Source organism: Pongo pygmaeus, chromosome 1 (genome assembly GCF_028885625.2).
Source record: "Pongo pygmaeus isolate AG05252 chromosome 1, NHGRI_mPonPyg2-v2.0_pri, whole genome shotgun sequence".
Classification (NCBI taxonomy): Eukaryota; Metazoa; Chordata; class Mammalia; order Primates; family Hominidae; genus Pongo; species Pongo pygmaeus.
Window position 1 is genome coordinate 214,017,251 of NC_072373.2, and position 22,138 is coordinate 214,039,388.

Consider the following 22,138-nt stretch of genomic DNA (forward strand, 5'->3'; position numbering starts at 1 on the left):
GCCAGCAAACAGAAGTAACTCTGCAAAACTGTCTTTTGGAGGGGAAATTTACACCTGCAAAGAATCTGCATTAATCCGGCCTTATCTTGTCAGGATTGAGAAATAAAAATAAGCCCTAGGCCCTACAACCAACTGAATGGACTCCCTCTTGGCTGACAGGACTGCAGAGAAACCTCGAAAGTGGTTTCTGGATGTGGCAGGCTAGGAGGTTAGACATGCCACCTTAAAACCTCCTCTCACTAACTGCCATTATGAGGCAGGAGAACAGCAGAGGGAATTGGAAGTTGGATAAAAGGCAGAGTGAGTGAAAGCAGAAAGAAAAGCAAGGTGATGGTGTGGGAGAGCAAGAAGCAAGATAAAAGGCAGAAGTTGAGCAGCCAAAACAAAAGGTAAGATTTAAAAAAGCAAGCAAGGCTGGGCACGGTGGCTCATGCCTGTAATCCCAGCACTTTGGGAGGCCAAGGCAGGCAGATAACTTGAGGTCAGGAGTTTGAGACCAGCCTGGCCAACATGGTGAAATCCCTTCTCTACTAAAAATACAAAAAATTAGCTGGGCATGGTGGTGCACTCCTGTACTCCCAGCTAATTGAGAGGCTGAGACAGGAGCATCACTTGAACCCAGGAGGCGGTGGTTGCAGTGACCCGAGATTGCACCACTGCACTCCAGCCTGGGCAACATAATGAGACTCTGTCTCAAAAAAAAAAAAAAAGGAAAAGCAAGCAAGGACCCCATGGCCGGCGAGATCCAAACCAGTAAAGGGGCAGCTCCTCAGAGATACGCATGTGCATTAGAGAAAAAAAGCATCCTTAACATGACTCCATATCATAATCAGCTCATTAAAACTCATGCATATGGACTGCATATCATGCATGTACTTAAAATTATGGGATGGAGGCAATGTGCAAGCACACAAGGGCCAAAGTAACTAAACAACCCACCTATCAATCAAAAGGCAAACACTGGCTAATGATTAGACATCCTTGTGAAGGGAAGAAAAAAAGCCACACATACAAAGACCCAAAGTACACCAAACTAATACTGATCTCACATCCCAGAGGTCAGCCCACTCTCCACACTCCGAGAGTGTTACTGTGCTTAATAAATTTTTGCTTTGCTTTGCTGCTTTGTGTGTCATGTAGAGTTCTTTGGGACACCAAGAGCCTGGAAATGCATGGCACCATCTTGTAAGAATTAGGATTGTTTTTCCTAAGGGTTAACAAACCAAGCCTTTGGAAAGATTTGCTTCACTACTGTTATCAACCAACAGCCTGATGCTTTCCCTCCCTTTGTGGTTTTGACAAAACAAGCAAGCAGCATTCCCTCCTGATAAGAGACCACCGACCTAGGAATAATTCTGGCCAGACTACAGAGGACGTACAGCAAGGGTTTTCATGTCCTCTGCCTCAGCTTTTGACATCAGAGGGCCACAGACTCCATTCTCAGATGATTACTAATGCCACCATTTTATGCACATGGGCCCCATGGAGAGGCACGCAGCTCAACTGCACACCTGCACATTTTCCTCTTATAAACATTCATATTGGAATATTATTTGGTACTGCTCCCGTGAAAGATACATTTGCAGAATGGACTCAAGTTAGAAGCATTATGTAAGCAATATAATGTAGCAATGGCGCATCCAGCTTTCTACACTATAGAAATGTCTGCAGTGTAATCATTTCCACAATGACCAGAGATATCTGTACAAGAATGGTGACTACAGCCTTCTTTGTAATCCTAAAACCATGAAACTAACATCATCTCAAAAACTTTTTTTTTTTTTTTTTTGAGATGGAGTCTCACTGTAACGCCCAGGCTGGAGTGTAGTGGTGCCATCTCAGCTCATTGCAGCCTCCACCTCCCAAGTTCATACGATTCCCCTGCCTCAGCCTCCCAAGTAGCTGGGATTATAGGTGCATGCCACCACACCTGGCTAACAAAAACATTTTGAAAAGGGTTAAATAAATCATGCATAAACTGAGGAAAAATACTGTTTTCAAAAATGATGGAGAAGATCACTATTGGGATGAATGATTCCACTGGTCACATTATTGATAGAGCAATGAGGAAACCCAGGCTCATCCTGGAGGTAATAGTGGACTCCCACTACTAAAATATGAAAAAATGGAGGTATGTAAATTACTCGTTTAGGCGTATAAGGGACTGAATTAGAATTTTATCACACCAGAAGTGGGTTCCTAGGTCTCTGTTTCAGGATTCCTTAGTTACACAGGTGTAAACCCAGCATTTCAGGAGATACCCAGTTAAGAATCTGGTTGGGAAGGTGGGGGCCCTTGACATGGATCAGTCATAAATTAGTGGCTTGGGACTTCGGGAAGATAAAATCTTCCCCATTTATCTGGTGATTGACAATGCGTGAATGCTTCAAAAGTTCCAATAGGCGTCCCTGGGTGGGCTCGAACCACTAACCTTTCGGTTAACAGCCGAATGCGCTAACCGATTGCGCCACAGAGACAAGCGCTTCCGACTCTACTGGGCATATAGGAAGGGCGCACTCACTGAACTTCCTCCGTTCCGTCTATTCTCAGGGCCCGCCCGGCAGGACCACTGAGCAAGGCCTTGGAAAACCAGAGAGATTAGAGCGGTGAGTCGCGCCGGTCACGTTGGACACCTGCGCGTTAGGAGATTCTGGAGCCAGAAGAACAGCCGAATTGCCTTCGCCCGCCCTGCCCCTCCCCTGCTTCAGAAGCTTCCAGAAACTCCCCGGTGGGCGACCCAGCCCGAGCCGCCTGGGGGCCCAAGGGAAGCTGAACGCCCTGCGGGCTCCGGGGATGGTTCTTCCGGTTCTTTGCGCCGCCTTCACCCATTGAAGGAGCCTGTGCCCACCCTGCCCAGTCGCTGTGGGGGCCGCTGAGGAGCTTCCGCTGCCATCTTCAGATCTTGTGTTCCTCACAGGGGCTCCACCAGGGCAGGGATGGTGGTGAGGGTCGCTCGTGGGTCCCCTGGGGGGAGCAGGGTCTGGTACTCACCAGGGCTCACGACTAGGACTTGTCGAATGAATTCATCGTCGCCTTTAGCTTTTAGTCCTTTGAAGAGCCCTGAGAGCGGAAATCAACAGATTTTCTTCCATGGGGAAGTTCCTTTTACAAAGCGTTGATTTCTCAGCACCCCGCAGGGCGGGCAACTGGCAGGGCCTCCGTCGCACCTTCTGCGCGGTGGAGCCGCGGGGGCCCAGCTGGGTGGTTGTCCCGCCGTGGGGCTGTAGGGCGAGAGCAGGTAAAGGGAAAAGCAAAAGCTGGGAAAGAAGACGGGGAGCGGTGGACCAGACATCCAGACCTCCTGAAATGCGCATGCAGAGGCACAGGCGGGATCTTCTGGAAGTGAGAATTGTTTTTGTTTGTTTGTTTATTGTAGCAGAATGGGGAAATGGAGAGAGAACCTGAAAGAGTCCCAAACTCGAGGACCTATTGCTCCCCAAGAATAACATCTTCCAGAAGAACCAGACAGAAAACTAGGCTTCTGGGAACCCTGAAATCCTTGCAGGAGTAGCATCATCATGACCCTCTGTGTTCCTTGAGGCAAAGGACTTGCCTCCATTGTTTGTTTGTTCAATTGTCTTGTCTGTTAAATAAAGAAAACCCTTTTCATATATCTTTAAAATTACGTTGGTTTTATTATTTTATGATTACAAATAATGCTGCAGTCATCATTCTTGTACACTCTCATTGGCCACTGGTGTATTTCTATAGGGTGGAGGCCTGGAGGGTTGTTGTTCCAGCATAGTGTTTCCATAGCTTTTATTTCATTCCGTTTTCTTTCCTTTGTTGCTTTATTAGCTATAACCCTTTTCTTATTTCAGAGGCTGCTTTAGGGTTTCTGGGATACATCTTTAATTTATCATAGTCTGCTTTCTAGTATCATTATGCCTCCCTTTCTGGCCTTTATCCTAGTGTTATGTATTTTTACTTTATGCACTGTAAGCTTTAAAAAGTGATTCATTCTTACTTTTATTTATTACGTCAAATATTTTTTGAAAGATTTAAATTATAAGAAAACATGTAGTACGTGCTTTCTAAATGCCATCTCCAATATTCGTTTCTCTGTGTAGGTCCACATTTTTATCTGGTATCTTTTTGCTTCTGCCTGGAGGACTCTTAAGATTTCTTGTAGTGTGGGTTGGTGAATTCTTTTAGCTTTTGTATGTTTTTCAATGTCCTTATTTCACTCACAGTTTTGAAATTTTATTTTTGCATAGAATTCTAGGTTAACTTTTTTTCTCTGGGTACTTTAAAAATATTGCCATTTAGGAAGCATTTTCTTTTAAAACATCATGTTTCTTTCCTATGTTTGTAAATATGGCGTAAAGCCGGTTTCTTGTGCTGGTTATACAATGTTCAGAATGCGTATTGAAATTTAAAATATTAAATTGTACTAAAAACCTAAAAATATTAATCATGAATGTCCTAGATTCATCTTAAGTTCCAACAGTGCAGTGAAAATGTGCCCAACCTGAGGGGTCAAACCTACCTGCTGACGTGGAATTTGTGTTTGTGAGAGCCTAGTGACTTTCCTCACATCTGAATGTCTTCATTGCAAAAGGAAACGTTTTTCTTTGCAAAAATACTTTAAAAGATTCTGACTTCAATTAAGTGCATTAAAATCAAATTTCTCAGTTGCATCCCTGAAATCCATCGAAAGCCCGGGAGAGAAAATCAAGTGCTTCAGGATCAAGAGCTAAACGGGGGAGGACAAAGCGGGGCTTCTTCACTAGGAGTCAAGCCAAAGTCAACTGATTTGGTCTCCAATGGAGAATGGAACTCGGTTCACCAGCGATGTGAGGACGCGTCCCAGAGGAGGCGGACTTTCTCTTCATGGTGCATTCGGATAGGAAATCTAGGATTTTCTTTCCCTTTGATCTACTTCCAACTCTCCCTTTCTATTTCTTCAAGAACTTTTTCGGATCCCTGGCTGCGAAGGACCTAAGGGGCCAGTGCCCTTCCCTACCGGTCCGTCCTTCACTAGGTGTCTTCAGAACCCAAACTCACCCGGAACATTACTACCCGCTTCAGACAGCGAGAGGACCAAGGAGGGCTGTGGGTGCGGTGGGAACCAGAGAGTCACGTGAACCTGCGCCCGTGGGTTCCTAGCAAATTGAATAAATGCCCCCTGAAGCTTCTCTGCAGGTCAGAGGGAAGGGGAGGGTGGCTGCCGACCTGGCGGGAGAAGCTTCAAGAAGCGTCAGGATGACCTGACCCTGTCCATGGGCCTTGAAGACAGGCCTGGCCAGGCCGATTTTGACGGGTAGGCTCAAAGAAAAGGTTCAAGGGTGGCCCAAACCCTGACCCCGAGATTAAGGCTCTTAAATGTCTGACGGTTTTGAGAATCGTCAGTAGAATCGATCCTGCCTGTATCAGGAGACTCCATTGCCAAAATTCAGACACCAAGAAAGAGAAAGATTTGGCAGATCAAAATCTGTAATTAACCAAACAGGAGACATAAGTTTTCTGACAAATTGGATGTGTGCTGTGAGAAAAAGACTAGCCTCAAGGAGAACCTGGTTTTTTGGCTTGAGTGTAGGGAAGAATGGAGTTGCCACCAACAATGGTGCATTGAAACGGCAGGTGCATCAGGCTGTAGATGTGAAGGAATTAAAAATATTTTACCCCAAAATACACTTCTTGGACATATTTTGAGATGTCTGTTCAGAAAGCCAGCTGCAGAGGTAGCCTTGCAAAGTTGTCTTTTGTTGAGGAGATTTGCATCTGTAGGGAATCTAAATTGATACAGCCATGTCTTTCCTTGCCCAGATCTAGGAAAGATTAACGGAGAGTCTGACACCTGTAAAGGTCTGAAAGAAACATTTAGGGTTTATTCTCTCTGAGAGATCCTACCTGTAAGGTTTCATTTATATATTAAGACCACCTTTGCTAGCCGAGCCTCATTTTCTCTCCCTCCCATCAATCATCTTGCCCACAATAATTGGATATACCTCTGACTCTGATTGCACCTGGTTTTGGCCATGCTTTGAGCCCTCATTCATTCTGTTACCTCGAGATGGTATATAAGCTTCTGCATCCCATTGTGGGTAGGGGAGGGTAATCACTCTGTGACTCTCCCCATGCACATGTTGGTACATTTCATGCCTTTTCTCCAATTAATTTGCCTTTTCTGACTTGATTTTTGAGTGAAATTTCAGAGGGTTGAGAGGGAGGGTTTCCAATGGCCCCTACAGTTTTGGAGCTGTAAGCAGGATAGGAAAGCTCTGCTCTTCTGGAAGCTGTAGTGAAGAACCCAGAATCTGATCAGCTGTCATAAGGGTAAGAATTTTTTTACCAGTCAGGCTCCCGGCCTCCTTCTCTGTGTGGAATCTCATCAAGTGGACAGTAAAAATCACTGTTTCTTTCTTTTCTCTCTCCAAAATCTTGATTAATTGGAGAAAAGGATTTGTGTGACTAGTCTTGGGTGTAGTGACTCTGGTGTGCTTTTTGGTATTTTGTGTACCAATTCCTATTGTTTAATCCCTTTCTTCCCAGAAATTGTCTCTTCCTTTGTCTTTGTCTCTATGTGTTATTCTGTCATAAAAGTGGGTACCGGCTAAGGTTCCTTCTCATCTTATTTTATGTCCTTGAGAGCTTGACTTGTGACCAAGTGGGAGCACTTTCTTTTGGTTTCCACTATCTGGAAAGAGGCGGTAATTTTCAGGTCATACTAGGAGGCCTGTCTGAAAATGGCTGGGAACCCCAGCACCCTTTTTGTTCTGACCGTGTCAAGATCTTGGGGTTTGTCTTAAGAAGTCCCATCCCTTTGAGGCTTTTGTCATCTCAACTCTTGTTGCCTGGTTGGTTCTAGGAAAGCTCAATCCCAAGATGGCCTACATGGTATTATAGATTCACAGGTCTGTGACGGGAAGCCCCCACAAATTTGTGGGTTACTGGAGGCAAACATCATCCTTACCCATCTGTGGTCTAGTCCTTGCATTGAACTTTTTTCTTGCAGGGGAATCTTTGGGATTGCCTCTTCTATGCCCTTCCCAGGAAGTTAACCTGGAAAATGACATCCTGGGCTTTCCACAAAGGGGCTATTTGGTTGAATTGCTATTGCAATAATTACACCATTGGAAATTCTGATTGACAATTGCCTGAAGATGGATCCCTTAAATTAGACACCTGAATTAAAAAAAAACATTTTAGAGATCTCTTATTTTAACAGTTGATAGGAAGATCAAATTAAAACAAACACACATAGTAGGGTCATGGCTACCCTTAAAAATTCTCTTGACAATATTATGTGTGTTGTGTAGGGAAAAAAATTCTCTTGACTAAATTAAAGAGCAAAATTTGACCCAAAACAAAGTTAAAATTCTTCATAAGCTCAAACTGCCTGCTCTGGATCCCTTCCAGGATTCACAGTAAAGTCTGCTCCACCTTGCAGTTCGGTACTGAACTTCTGTGGTTTGCTGCCATAGCCTGGGTTCCATTTCCAGTCAGGAACCCAGTTTATTTTGGCTTGATATTTCTGTGACTTTGGACTTTTTGTAATATCCATTTATTGATCCTTTTCCCTTTCACGGGCAGCTTTTGTTTGTTTATGAAGATGGAGTCTCACTCTATCACCCAGGCTGGAGTGCAGTGGTGAGATCTTGGCTTACTGCAACCTCTGCCTCCCAGGTTCAAGTGATTCTCCCACCTCAGTCTCTCAAGTAGCTGGGATTACAGTCACCCACCACCACGCCTGGCTAATTTTTGTATTTTTAATAGAGACAGTGTTTTGCCATGTTGGCCAGGCTGATCTTGAGCTCCTGACCTCAAGTGACCCGCCTGCGTCAGCCATCCAAAGTGCTGGGATTATAGATATGAGCCACCCCTCCTGGTTGTTGGCAGCTTTTGATTTCCTGTCCTTCCAGCTTGCAAAGTTTCTGATGAGAAATCTGTTGATAATCTTATTAAAGATTTCTTGCATGTGACCAGTTGCTTTTCTCTTACCAATTTAAAGATTCTCTGTCTTTGACTTTTGAAAGTTTGATTATAATGTGTTTTGGTGTAGGTCTCTTTAAGTGTATCTTACTTGGAGTTTGTTAGGCTACTGTGTTTGTATTCTTGTCTTTCATCAAATTTGGGAAGTTTTCAGCCATTATTTCTTCAAATATTCTCTTTTGCCCTTCTCTCCCTCTTCTTTAGAAATTCCACAATGCGAGGCTGGGAGGGGTAACTCATGCCTCTAATCCCAGCATTTTGGGAGGCTGAGGTGGGAGGATCACCTGAGGTCAGGAGTTTGAGAACAGCATGAACAACATGGAGAAACCCCATCTCTACTAAAAATACAAAATTAGCCAGGCATGGTGGTGCATGCCTGTAATCCCAGCTACTCGGGAAGCTGAGGTGGGAGAATTGCTTCAAACCAGGAGGCAGAGATTGTGGTGAGTTGTGATCGCGCCACTGCATTCCAGTCTGGGCAGCAAAAATGAAACTCCATCCCCCCTCCCATCTCCCCAAAACAACAACAAAAACAAAGAAATTCCACAATGCATATGTTGGTCCACTTGCTTTTCACTTAGGCTCTGTTCACTTTTCTTCAATCTTTTTTTATTTCTGTTCCTCAGACTGGATGATTTCCATTGCCTTATCTTCAGGTTCACTGATTGTTTCTTCTGCCTGCTCAGCTTTCTTCAAATTTGACTTTGAATCCATCTAGTTAATATTTTATCAAAGCAGAAACTATTTCGGAAAAACCTCCTTCACATTGCAGCCATTGGACATGATAATACATGTGATGTGCTGCCATTTGTTGAGAATCATGTGAAAATTAAGCTTCTGCCCCATCACAGTAAAGTTCCAGCCCTGAGTCCCCACGGTTTTCCCCTAGGCTAAGATAGAAAGGAAGAACATGAATTGTGCAGAAAGCATTCTCTTAAGCAAGCATATATAACTTGCCTAAATTGTAATTATTTCCTGGATCAGGATGCACCTCTAACTTCTACAGGCAGATCATACATTCCATCGTCCAGCTGTATAATGAATTCTTCTTCTCAGAGAAGAATACCAGAGACTCCCCCTGGCTTGCCTGAATCAAAATTCCAGAGCTAAGCAGTGAAAGGCCACAATATGAAGTCACTCTCAGATGAGTTCCTTCTCTTGTCACACCGCACAGTAGAAACAAAAGAGGACGGGGAGGCCCGAGGTGCTCAAAGCCTTATAACCCACAATTCTCATAGTTATTCTCAACTTAGAGAGGGCTGCTTTCTAGATGCTCCCCCTCCAGGCCCGCAGACTGCTAGGCTCCAGGAATAAGTAGCTCTGAGAAATATACTATTTAGCTGCAAGCCACACTCCACTATCGCAAATTGGAGAAAAGAAGCACAAATGTAAAAGGTGAAAAGATTTAAGAGAACACCATGGGGAAACCCCATCTCTACTAAAAATACAAAAATTAGCCAGGCATGATGGCATGTGCCTATAGGCCCAGCTACTCGGGAGGCTGAAGCAGGAGAGTCATTTGAACCCAGGAGGTGGAGGTTGCAGTGAGCCAAGATTGTGCCACTGCACACTGGCCTGGGTGACAGAGAAAAACTCCATCTCAAAAAAAAAAAAAGAAAAAAAGAAAGAAAAAAGAAAGAAAGAAAGAAAAGATTTAAGAGAACAAATATTTTAATTGAATACAATTTGTCAAGATTAAATCAACTTTCCCCTAGAGTACTGAAAGAATAAGCAATCATAATTTAGATTCTAAGTTACTGGCCTTTGAGAAAATGTGAAAACCAGAAAGGTGCCATGAGCCAAAAAAGGAGCAAAAGTCCTAATTTTCAAACTGATGAAAATAAAGTACTAAAAAATTGAAATCATCATAGTTCATCTTGGTCCTTGGCAAAATACAAATGTATTGATTCAAATTATAATATCTTAGCTACCCTATTGTGCATAGCTCTTACCACTGAGGAGAAAAACCAAACCCAAACAAAAGTGTGTTCAAGTTGGCAAAAATGTTTACAAATCTGCAAAATCTCCTCAGCCTATGCCTTAAACCCCAGACTTGGTATTTACTAAGTTCTGCTATGTACAATACCCACCTTAATATCCATTCTTGCACAAGTTCTTTTAGGTATAAGCCAAGATGACATGAGATTTTTTTTTTTACCCTCTCATGCCTATGTTTGCTTTTGCTTCTGAAGACCCTTCTGAGTAAGGACTATCCTCAGACTACTGGAGTAACTTAGTCACAAGCTTGCCTGAGGCTCAGAGCTGGCAAAACCTGGGAGTTTATGTCAATTCCACAGCACCCAGCAACCCTGCCTGCAAAATATTGACCCATGATTGACAGGTGCAGGTGCATGAAAGCCCAGCTCCTTGACCTGAGGGGCACCTTTGTGGTGAATTAGCTTTAGGAAAAGGGAAACCAGAGACCAACTTTGTAAAAATGCAGACAGATAAATAGAAAGAAATCTTTGCCTTGGAAGTCCAGTTGAGAAAGAGAGTGATTTACTTGAGACTCTGAAAACAGAGACTAAAATCTTTACTTTCTCGTGGGAAAGAAGCCTGTGATGAAAGAGAAACAAAGAGGAAGGTAGGAAATAGGGTAGGTCTACTCAGTAGCTTCAAACCACTCTGTCATATTATAAAGCCTGGTGAGGTTTTAACTAACACAAGTGCCTGGACTCTACACATAGAGATTCTGATTGAAATGCTTCCAGGTGGGTGGAAGCCACTAGTAGTCGTAAAAAGCTCCCAAGTAATTTTACCATGTGGCTAGAAATGAAAAGGACAATCTATACTAGAATCTGAAGTAACCAGTATTGAAGTGCCCCAAATGTGCAGCTACCTCATAGAAAAGGCTTAACACCACCCATTGATGGAATTTGCCTTCCTCTCTCCATGGTCTTGTCTGCATAGCATGGAAAATAGAGAAGAGATAAAGAGGTAGATGGAGAGATTGAACCTGTAATTTGCCTGTGTAGAGCAGTTTCTCAAACTTTTCTGACCACAAGATGCAGTGAGAAATATACAATTATTTGTGATCAGTTTTTTTTTTTTTTTTTTTGAGATGGAGTCTTCCTCTGTTGCCCAGGCTGGAGTGCATTGGCATGATCTCAACTCACTGCAAGCTCCGCCCTCCTGGGTTCACACGATTCCCCTGCCTTAGTGTCCTGAGTTGCTGGGACTACAGGCACCCACAACCATGCCCAGCAAATTTTTTTTTTTTCTATTTTTAGTGGAGACGGTGTTTCACCGTGTTGGACAGGATGGTCTTGATCTCCTGACCTCCTGATCCGCCTGCCTCAGCCTCCCAAAGTGCTGGGATTACAGGCGTGAGCCACCGCACCTGGCCAACAATTCTTTTTTTGAAATGAACAGAGCATCAGTGAATGATAGTGCAAGTTTAAGACACCTAATAGACAAGTTAAAGGAGTCCTCCAGGCAGAAGGAAACTGACACCGGATGAAAATCTGGATGAAAAAGAAAAGACACTAGAAATGACATCTACATAGGCAAATATATAATTTTAACATCTGACTGTTTAGCCGGGCACGATGGCTCACGCCTGTAATTCCGGCAATTTGGGAGGCCGAGGCAGGCGGATCACTTGAGGTCAGGAGTTCGAGACCAGCCTGGCCAATATGGTGAACCTTCCTCTCCACTAAAAATTCAAAAATTAGTCAGATGTGGTGGCCCAAGCCTGTAATCTCTGCTACTCAGGGGTCTGAGTCAGAGAATCGCTCGAACCCAGAAAGCAGAGGTTGCAGTGAGCCAAGACTGTGCCACTGCACTCCAGCCTGTCTGATAGAATAAGACTCGTCTTAAAATTACCACCACCAACAACAAAAAAAAAAACCAAAAACAAACAAAAACACATCTGACTCTTGAAACAAAAGTAATAGAGATGGATTGTAAGGTTTATAACAGGTGTAAAGTAAAATGCATGACAATAGCATAAAGGCAGGGAGAGGAGTTATGTGAAGAGGTATGATGCCCCTTGAAGACAGACCGTGATGGGTTAATTTTTGTGGAAAGCAAGGCAGAATTTTTGAAGTTTGTTTCTTCAAATACTTTGTTTCCCACACTCACAACCTAGTTTGTTATGCAGAGATCTTATTTTCTAGGAGACTTGGAGGGGGACCTTCTGCTTTGTGTCCTCATGGGATGCACAAGACACAAGGGAACAGTGTTTCACTTTTCAATACAGTGATAGGTCTGAGGAGATAGATAAACCTGCAATTTTTGTTTTTAATGAGATGGGATTCTCACTGGTCTTGAACTTCTGAGCTCAGTGGAGGCTTCCCCTACGTCGGCCTATCAAAGTGTTAGGATTAATAGGCGTGAGGCACTGCGCCTGGCCACAACCACCGACATTTAAAATCACGTCCCTGGGTGGGCTCGAACCACCAACCTTCCGGTTAAGAGCAGAATGCGCTAACCAATTGCGCCACAGAGACAACATCAACTGCTTGCTTTCATCTCTATATAGATTAAGCAATCACTAAATCCAAGGGGTTGCCATTCGCTTTCTGCAGGACAACTGTGCAGACTACAAAGCTTCGGAAAACCGGAGAGGCTGAGTCGACTAATCGTGTTGTTGCTCGTTAGAAACGCGTGCATTGCGTGACTCTGAAGCCAGAAGGGCGGCCGAATGTCCTTCACCCTGCGTTGACCCTCGCCTGCTTCAGAAGCCAGTGCCTCTGGAAATGCCTGGATCTGCGACCCCAGCCTGAGCTAAGTAGGGCGCAAGGGAAGCCGAACTCCCCCACGGCTCTCATGGTAGCTCTTTCTGTTTTTTTGCGCCGCCTTCAGGCAATCATCTGCTCCGCTTGCTCTCCCTTCACTCAACTGGGCTTCAGTAGACGGGGTCGGTGGGACGGGAGCGGGAAAGAGGCAGGGGAGTCAAAAGGAAAAACGTGAAAAGGAGGAGGGAGAAGCAGGGGAGACCAGGACGACACAATGGGACAGCCCAGGATACCCGTGCAGAGGGCACCGGCTGGATGCAGAGAAAATGGGACATGTATCAGAATGGAGAGGGGGAAATGGGGAGAAGATGTGAGAGAAAATCACAAGAATCTATAGCTGCCCAAGAATGAAGTAAAAATCGTATAATGTCTTTACATTAATAAAAAACAAATCGGGGGACCAGGCGCGGTGGCTCACGCCAGTAATCCCAGCACTTTGGGAGGCCGAGGTGGGTGGATCACTCACTTGAATTCAGGAGTTCGAGGCCAGCCGGGCAAACATGGTGAGAGCCCGTCTCTACGGGCTTGGTGGCCCACACTTGTAGTCTCGGCTACTCAGGAGGCTGAGGCAGGAGAATCGCTTGAACCTGAGAGGCGGAGGTAGCAGTGAGCCAAGATCGTGCCACTGCCCTCCATTCTGGGCGACAAAGCGAAATTCTGTCTCTCAAAAAATATACATAAATAGATAAAAGAGGGGTGGGGAAGCAAAACGATGGGCAGTAGGTGTGGGGCGCCTTGGGATTCTACACTGGTTAGTAGTCTGCGTTGTGCCTGCAGCAACCTCTGTTCTAATCCGAATCCTGGTACAGTCAGACTCTATCTTGGACCCAAGGGGGGCGAACCCACGTGTCTTTTGGTTTGCTTTTCATTCCTGCACCAGTTGCGGCCTTTATCTGCAGCCAGAAAGCCGGAAAGCAGGGTTTACCCCTGGCCCCACAGCGCCATACTGTCTGGGGAAAAGAAGGAAACCCAAGAGTACACAAACAATGTCCCAAAAAGAAACCTTCCAAGTGCTCTATGCCTCACCGTTTAGCAGAAAATATCAAGCAACTCTCAACCTAGCTGGCCTGTAGCTTCCACGAATGAAATAATGTATTTATTGCAGTCTTTCTGGTTGAGATATTTCAAATATTAGGTGGAGCTTTTAATGAGAGAGGGAGACACTCTCGAGTGTGGAAGAAAAAATGAGGGGATGTGAAGATGAGGCGACTTTAGGACAGAAAAAAAAAAAAGAGACAAGGCAGCCATGTAAACGTTTTCGGGTGGGCGTGAGGAGATGTCAGTCTTGAACCCCCTTATGTCAGGTAAAGAGTGCAGCCTCTTCCAGCACAAACACCGTTTCCCACACTGAGGAAATCACAGGGATCAGCAACTCTAGAGTGTGATGAAGAAGCTTCACTCTGGGAGAACCCCCTTCGTGACCACGGTCTCCCCCTGCCAGGTAAGTGGAAAGGAGCACATGGCCTGCAGGGACAGCACAGCCTCCTCGCCCTGGCCGGTCGCTCAGGGTCACCACCCTCCCCACTGCCGCCCCTCGCCATTCTTCCAAACCACTCTCCACCAAAGATTCCACCGACGGTCACCCCACAAGACAACCCAGGCCGCCTCTCAGCAGCGGCTGCCGCCTCGCAGCCACCGCGCCCTCTCACCCCCGCGGTTCTGCCCGCTGCCTCGGTGCACTTCACCTCCCTGGCTCCCGCTGTCCCCTGAGCTTACAGTGGACTCGGGGTTCTTTGAATCCCTCTTGGGAGTACTGAATGGAAAAGGGGGAGCGTGCACATGTGCTCGGTAGAGTGTAGACATCGTGGGATTTCACTGTGGTACCATCGCTTCGACGTCTTAGTGCTGATTTTTACACCTGCCTTCTGCTTAGGGCACGGCAGCAGTTTTCCATCTGTGCCTGCTCAACCTGCTGTCCTTGTTGGGTCAGCGAACATCGCCTCCCTCTACCGCTCAATCAGCAAACGGGACCGCCCTCGAGGACCTCACCCGCCGCTCACCCCCTAGCAAATTCGCTGGCATCGCCTCCGGTCGCCTCTTCCGAAGGCCTAACGAGCGCGTTAGCTGCCAACGGAGGTGAGGAGGCTCCGCTGACTGGCCGGTGCCCGTGTCCGGGGCTGGCACAAACGCCATGACTTGGCTTGGCCTCTCTCTTAGTTATTCGCAGCTCAGCCCGATAGGCGCCTCCGAAGTGGCGACGGAAAGAGGGTGAGCTCATTGGGTGCAGCTCCACGGGGGCTGGCATCTCTGCACGGCTGTGTACACCTGAGCGAGACGCTCAGTCGCTCTCTAAAGCCGCTTCCGCGGATGAGGGACACGGAGATAAACAGGAGCGGTGTGTGGTGAGAGGTGGTCCACCAGGACTTGCCCTCCTTCGCCCGGCTTTGCCCCTCGCTGCGGAGACTGTTCTGCCTCTGGCCCTTGGAGCAGGCCGGCTGACAGCCTAGTGAGGGAAGATTCCTGCGGGAGGGCGGCCAGTGCGAAACAACTCCCTGACCGGGAATCGAACCCGGGTCCCGGCGGTGAAAGCGCCGAATCCTAGCCACTAGACCACCAGGGACACACGGGAGGGAGCTTTCTCTCCTTTCTTCGGCCAGAAGCGACACTTTCCCTGAGCTCTGGAAGGACTTGGGCCTTTTGAGGGTCGCTCTTTGCTCCTGGAGTCTCTCACAAGGCCATTCCCTCCCTGCTTTCTTCAAAAAAAGAGCCTGCAGGCGACACACCGAGGGCTCCGTGAGGGACACCGAATCCCGAGTCCTGGAGCGAGTTGCAGCGACCCGGCCGCAGCTCACCACTGAACTAGAGATGCGCCTTTGCGAGGCGGCAGCAAGTGACCAGCCGGTCGTGGGTCGCCAGGTCCGGAGCCGCGCACCAGGTTGCCAGGAGGAGGCGGGAGACGGGAGGCGCCCGCGGTGAGACGGGGGCACCCGCTGCATCAGAAAGGACCCAGACGCCAGCACCCTCAACATCATAAGGAATCAGACGGATGCGGAACCGAGACGGGCTGGATGGGAAACTCTTTCCAGGAAGGCTCCGGGGCCCTCAGCTGGTCTCCGACCTTCCCCTGCAACCTGTGACACCTGCCATTTTCCCATCTTAGGCGATGGCAACACCACCCTTCCGTTTGCTCCGGGCAAAACTTCCAGAGTTCCCTCTGACGCTGGAGTTTTTTCCTCCGATCCAAGAGCCGACTGGTCATCAATTCGTGATTTCCCGTCGGCTAAGTGCGTGGGCATTGAGCTTCACGCGAGTCTCTCCACCTCTGCGGAATGGCTACTTCGGGGTAGGGGAGGGGCCCTCCGGTGGACTGTAAGGTGTTTAGCAGCATCCGTCGCCTCCGCTGACTAGATAGATGCCAGGGGGTTAACATTCTCTCTCCCCGCTTCCCCTAGTCGTGACCTAGTGTCCCAGCAAGGATGGGAGAGGAGTGTAAGGGCGAAGTTGCCCCCTTTTGAGAACCACTGATGCGCGTTGTCCTGCTCTCTGAGCTTGTGGAGAGGACTCTCCAGATGAAGGCTCGGGGGTCGATACAGCTTGAGACACCCTCGCTCCTCCGCACAGTCGGACCTTAGGATTGGAGGCTTTTAACATCTCCACATCATGAGATTGGAAACCTTTAGGTCTTTTCTCCCGCTCTGTCCTTCAAATCGGACTCTTCCGAGCCTGTTGACCAGGGCCAGCCAGGCAGAGGCTGGGTTCGCTCAACGAGGCTCCTCTCGGCCCTCCTGGAGCTTCAGGCCTCTTTCGGTTGCAGAGAAGCTTTATGGGCCACTTCCTTCTGCATCCCCGGGTGCAGGTGCGCAGTGCCCCGGGAAGAAGAGGGTTTGACTGCGGTTCTCGTCCCCCGGCGCCCAACCTCCACCCCGGTGCGCGCGCTCCTCCAGGTTCCTGCTGGTCCCAGTCGCCGGGAGTTAGGTCTCGGGTCAGCCTGAGCTCCCGAGATGCCCAGGCCAGGAAGAACACGTAGGGGAAACCGGCTGCTCACTTTGGTCCTGTCCACAACGGACCCCTTTCTGCCGGGAAAGAAAGGCGGCGAGTCCTGTCCTGTTGGGTAGACAGAAGAGAGAGCAAAGGGAAGACAAGAAAAATCCTGGGAGGTTTCAGGATCTAAAGTTACCATGAAGTCGACCTAACCTCCTCTGGAGTTCCTCCCGGTCCTCCCGTGGCTGGCGATGGTGAATGGAGTTTCCCTCTCCAGTTTGCCAAGGCAGACAAAGCCGACACAATGGGCCTGTCCACTGTCTTCTTTCATATACACAAAATGTCAGCTCTTCCTGTTTCTAACTGGCAACATCCCGCCTCATGACCAGCTTAGCAAATTAGACACTCTCCATAGGATTCCATCTCTGTCTTAGTTGGGCTTCTGTAACACTGTACCATCAACTGGGTGGCTGATTCACAACAGAAATTGATTTCTCACAGTTCTGGAGGTTGGAAGTCCGAGATCAAGGTGCCGACATGGTAGGGTTATGGTGAGGGCCTTTTGTCCTGGTTGTAGACTGCCACCTTCTCATTGTACCCTCAGGGGGTAGAAAGAGGGCGAGAGAGCTCCCTGGGGTCCCTTTTATAAGGGCATATTCAGACTAATGGGACTAAATCCAGACTCTGTACTGAGTGTTGTGGATTTTTTGCATGTTCTTCCTCCCCGCAGACAACTGGAGATGTATTGTCCCTAGAGGGTACAATAGGGAATCTTCAGTCACAAGTCAGCAACCAGCATATGTGAGTGAGAGCGTGTCCCACTCAGAAATGAGAGTGTATTAGTCCATTTTCACACTGCTGCCAAATACATAACAGAGTTCGGGACGAAAAAGAGGTTTAATTGGACTTACATTTCCATATGACTGGGGAGGCCTCAGAATCATGGCGGGAGGTAAAAGGCACTTCTTACATGGCAGCAGCAAGAGAAAATGAGGAAGAAGCAAAAGCAGAAACCCCTGATAAACCCATCAGATAGTGAGACTTATTCACTATCAGGAGAATAGCACAGGAAAGACCCACCCCTATGATTCAATGACCTCCTCCTAGGTCCCTCCCTCAACACATGGGAATTCTGGGAGGTACAATTCAAGTTGAGATTTGGGGGAGGGCACGGCCAAACCATATCAGAAACGGATGAAGTGACAACATATCCTGATGTGTGTGATGGTTTTATGAGTGATTACCTATTTCAAAATTTATTGCAATGTGTAAAAAAGAACAAGGACTTGTATTATCTGACTTTAAGGCTTACTATAAGCTATTATAGACAAGGCATCAGGAGTGACAAATAGATAAACAGACTGAGTTAAGAGACTTGAAACTGAACCACAGCTATATGGTCAATAAATGGGTTTTCAATAAAAGCAGTTCAATAAAAGAAAATAAATCATTTCCATTAATGGATTTGTATATGGATGTGGGGACACCAACAATGTTATTCTCCCTCACACTACACACAAAAGTACTTTCAGGTGCATTATACACCAAAACTTAAAGTTAAAGATATAAAGCATTTCAAGGATACTTTGTGACTTGTTGGTAGGCAAAGATTACCCTACCAACAAGCAGGACACAGAAAAAATATAGGTATAAGAAAGACATGATAAATGAGACTTCATCAACATTAGCCACACCTTCTCATCAAAAGATACCACTAAGAAAGTGAAAAGGCAAGCAAGCCACAGACAGAGACAAAATAGCCACAAAACGTATCTGACCTCCACACCCTGTAATTAGAATTATAGTGGTCTGGTACGCTGCACCCAGTTCCTGCTGGAGTATTTCCTGTAGTGGCTCATGCCTGTCATCACAGCTACTTGGAAGGCGGAGGTGGGAGAATTGCTTGAACCCAGGAGGCAGAGGTTGCAGTGAGCCAAGATCATGCCACTACACTCCAGCCTGGGAGACAGAATGAGACTCCATCTCAAAAAAAAAAAAAAGAAAAGAAAATAGCAAAAGAAACTGACAATGCTTCTCGTGGTAACTTGGTGGCCAACAAAAAAAAAAAAAAAGAAAGAAAAAAATTGTATATATAAGAAGAAAAAGAAGCTGATAGTGCTGCCTGCCTCCAAGGAAGGAATGGGAATATCTGGGGTCAGAGGTGAGAGGGAGCCATTTTACTGTGTACCCTTTTGAAATGTGAACATGTGACTTAATCAAAAGTAAAATATAAAAATTTTAAATGCTACTTACAAAATTTTTTGTTTGTTTGTTGGTTTTTCAGATGGAGTCTGGCTCTGTTGCCCAGGCTGGAGTGCACTGGTGCAATCTCAGCTCTCTGCAACCTCCGCCTCTCCAGTTCAAGCGATTCTCCTGCCTCAGCCTCCCAAGTAGCTGGAATTACAGATGCACGTCACAACACCCAGCTAATTTTTGTATTTTTAGAAGAGATGGGGTTTCACCATGCTGGCCACGTTGGTCTTGAACTCCTGACCTCAAGTGATCCACCTGCCTCAGCCTCCCAAAGTGCTGGGATTACAGGCATGAGCCATGACGCCTGGCCTTAAAATACATTTTTAATGTATTTTAAGGTCAGGCGTGGTGGCCCATTTCTTGAGACATAGCAAGACCCTGTCTCAAAAAAAAAAAAAAAAATTAGCTGGGTATAGTGGTGAACACTTATAGTCCCAGCTACTTGGGAGGCTGAGGTGGGAGGATCACTTGAGCCTGGAAGGTCAAGCCTAACATGAGTTGTGATTGTGTCACTGCACTCCAGCCTGGGTGATGGAGAGAGACTGCCTCAAAAAAAAAACGTATTTCAAGTCCATAATACAGGTTAAATCCTTTCCTTTCCTTTCCTGAAGGAAGTGTACCACTGGTAATCCAATAGTAAGGAGGGAAAGTGCCTCATTGTAGAATTCTAATTAATATACACAGGAGAGACTAAATGAGAAGCTCACTTTTGCAGCCTCTGATGAGTGGGTTGGATCTTGAAAAGAGAGACACCAGGCATAGGGGCATTCTGCTGGAAGAATGCAGTCTACTTATGGACTCTTGATAAAAAAAAAAAAAAAGCAAGCGGAAGAACCTGAATCTGACCTAGCTTTAGATCCAACATCCAATTTACAGGAAATACATGGGATAAAGAAACATGTTAATTGACACCATAAGGATGCAACCAGCAAAATCCAGACCATGAGAATCTCCAAGGACAGCTAGACCAGTTTCCTGAACAAATAAGTTAAAAGGGACTTAAAAGACAAAACATGGGCTGGGCACAGTGGCTCAGTCTTGTGATCCCAGCACTTTGGGAGACCAAGGTAGGTGGATCACCTGAGGTCAAGACCAGCCTGGCCAACATGGTGAAGCCCCCATCTCTACTAAAACTACAGAAGTTAGCTGGGCGTGGTGGCGCACTCCTGTAATCCCAGCTACTCAAGAGGCTGAAGCCATAGAATTGCTGAACCCAGGAGGCAGAGGTTGTAGTGAGCCAAGATCCTGCCACTGCACTCCAGCCTGGGCAACAAAGTGAGACTCCATCTCAAAACATCAACAACAACAACAACAAAAAACAAAGCAACCATTCACACTTTGTGAATGTCTGTGGATCCGGATTCAAACAAATTGTAAAGAAAAAACTAAGGCAAGACTATCTGTAACTTTTTATTTATTTATTTATTTATTTAGAGACAGAGTCACTCTGTCACCCAGGCTGGAGTGCAGTGGTATGATCTCGACTCACTGAAACCTCCGCCTCCTGGGTTCAAACGAGTCTGGTGCCTCAGCCTCCCCAGTAGCTGGGATTACAGGCATGTGTCACCACACATGGATAATTTTTGTATTTTTAGTAGAGATGGGGGTTTCACCACGTTGGCCAGGCTGGTCTCGAACTCTAGACCTCAGATGATCTGCCCTCCTTGGCCTCCCAAAGTACTGGGATTATAGCTGTGAGCCACCGCACCTTGCCTATCTGTGACATTTATGAGACATATGGAAAATGTAGACACTGGCTATTTGATGATATTAAGAAAAGATTATTAAACCAGGTGTAGTTTCTCATGCCTGTAATCCCAGCACCTTGGGAGGCCAAGGCAGGAGGATCACTTGGGCACAAGAGTTCAAGACCAGCTTGGGCAACAAAGTGAGACCTCGACTCTACAAGAAATAAAAAAATCAGCAAGCCTGGTGGCATGCACCTGTGGTCCCAGCTGCACAGGACCTGAGGTAGGAGGACTGCTTCAGACCAGGAGGCTGAGGCTGTAGTGAGCCGTAAAGAAAAGAAAAGATTACTAGCTAAAATGTTTTTAATACACTGAATGAAACACCTTGGCCTACTGCTTTGGGGCTGTCTCCACAGCCCCCCCAACACTACTGTTGAGATGACTGCTCACACCGATCAGACACCCCTGCTCAAAGATCAGGCAGGCCCAAGCTCCCCCGCTGAGGCAGGTTCTCCTTTCCCTGTACCAGCTTTTTGTTGCAAACCCCTGGCTGCCATGGGCTCCCATCTCCATGCCTTTGCTCATGCCTTGCTGCTGCTTGGAGTGCCTGCTGCTCTGCTTCAACCGTACCCATCCCTTGATGCTCAGTGCAAATTCCATCTCCACAAATCGGTTTTTCTGACCTCCCCACCCCTCCCATCCTTCTGAGCCTCAAGGACATTCCCTCTGTCCCACGTACATATCACTAACCACTCGCTTCCTCAGTCGAGAATTTTGGGGATCTACATCTTTTCATCACTAGAGGCTGTGAGGTCCTTGGTAGCAAAGCTGAATATTCTAGTGGATTAAAATCAGGAACTTCGGCCTGGCATGGTGGCTCCTGCCTATAATCCCAGCACTTTGGGAGGCTAAAGCTCCGCCTGAGCTCAGGGGTTCGAGACCAGCCTGGGCAACATGGTGAAACCCCGTCTCTACTAAAATACAAAAAAAAAATTAGCCAGGCATGGCAGCATGTACCTGTTATCCCAGCAACTCAGGAGGCTGAGCCAGAATTGCTTGAACCCAGGAGGTGGAGGTTGCAGTGATCCAAGATTGTGTCACTGCATTCCAGCCTGGTGACAGAGCAAGACTACACCTCAAAAAAAAAAAAAAAAAAAAAAAGAAAAGGTCAGGAACTTGAAACTCCGACTCAGCCACTTATGTACTACTGTGTGACCTCAGGAAGATCACTCAATCTCTCTGCACCTCAGTGTCCTCATCTATAAAATGGGAATGAACACAGTTCCTACCTCACAGGGAAGCTATGAATATTAGTTGAAATGAAATATACAAAGAGCCTAGCCCAGAGTAAACATCTAATAAATGCTGACTGCCACGACTGTGGTAATGGTTATTACAAGTGGCCTCTGTGTCCTCACAGGCCCTTGTACACAGTAGGTGTATTGAGTTGAACTGAAATTCAACTGAATTGAGCTGGATGGAAAGAGCAGGGCTGGCTCTCAGCTGCTGCCCCATCCCCGGCCAGGCCTCACCTCTCAGTGAACATCTTCACCTCACTGATCAACCGCCAGAACCCCACCACCTGCCTCCAGAGGAGGAGCA

At 46.7% G+C, this 22,138-nt stretch overlaps 3 non-coding genes across 3 annotated transcripts; all 3 read right to left on the reverse strand.

The window, feature by feature from the left end:
* Nucleotides 1-2,403: 2,403 nt before the first annotated feature.
* TRNAN-GUU (transfer RNA asparagine (anticodon GUU)) lies at nucleotides 2,404-2,477 on the reverse strand. Its single transcript has one exon. It is a non-coding gene; the product is annotated as a tRNA-Asn (tRNA).
* Nucleotides 2,478-12,312: 9,835 nt separating this feature from the next.
* TRNAK-CUU (transfer RNA lysine (anticodon CUU)) lies at nucleotides 12,313-12,386 on the reverse strand. The gene has a single exon. It is a non-coding gene; the product is annotated as a tRNA-Lys (tRNA).
* Nucleotides 12,387-15,162: 2,776 nt separating this feature from the next.
* Nucleotides 15,163-15,234, reverse strand: TRNAE-UUC (transfer RNA glutamic acid (anticodon UUC)). The gene has a single exon. It is a non-coding gene; the product is annotated as a tRNA-Glu (tRNA).
* Between the last annotated feature and the right edge of the window lie 6,904 nt (nucleotides 15,235-22,138).